This window comes from Priapulus caudatus, unplaced genomic scaffold (assembly GCF_000485595.1).
Source record: "Priapulus caudatus unplaced genomic scaffold, Priapulus_caudatus-5.0.1 Scaffold86, whole genome shotgun sequence".
In the NCBI taxonomy this organism is placed as follows: domain Eukaryota; kingdom Metazoa; phylum Priapulida; class Priapulimorpha; order Priapulimorphida; family Priapulidae; genus Priapulus; species Priapulus caudatus.
In genome coordinates this window covers 181,058-181,292 of record NW_014577147.1, presented here as the reverse complement: position 1 = coordinate 181,292, position 235 = coordinate 181,058, and positions in this window count along the sequence as shown.

The following is a 235-nucleotide window of genomic DNA, read 5'->3' as shown; positions in this document are numbered from 1 at the left end:
CACATCTAGGCATCCACATGAATAAAAAAGATTTTCTTAGTGCGTATGTGAACATCGTATAGTTGATCGAATTTCAACAAACACATGAGTGCTTGCTATAGTTATGCAAATTCCTACTGATGTAAACTTCAAACTTTTGGCAGTAACAGTCTGTTGACGATAGAACAACATGCATATGTGTGCGTGCGTGCGTCCGCGTGCCCTGCGTGTGTGTGTGATGCGTGTGAAGTGCGTA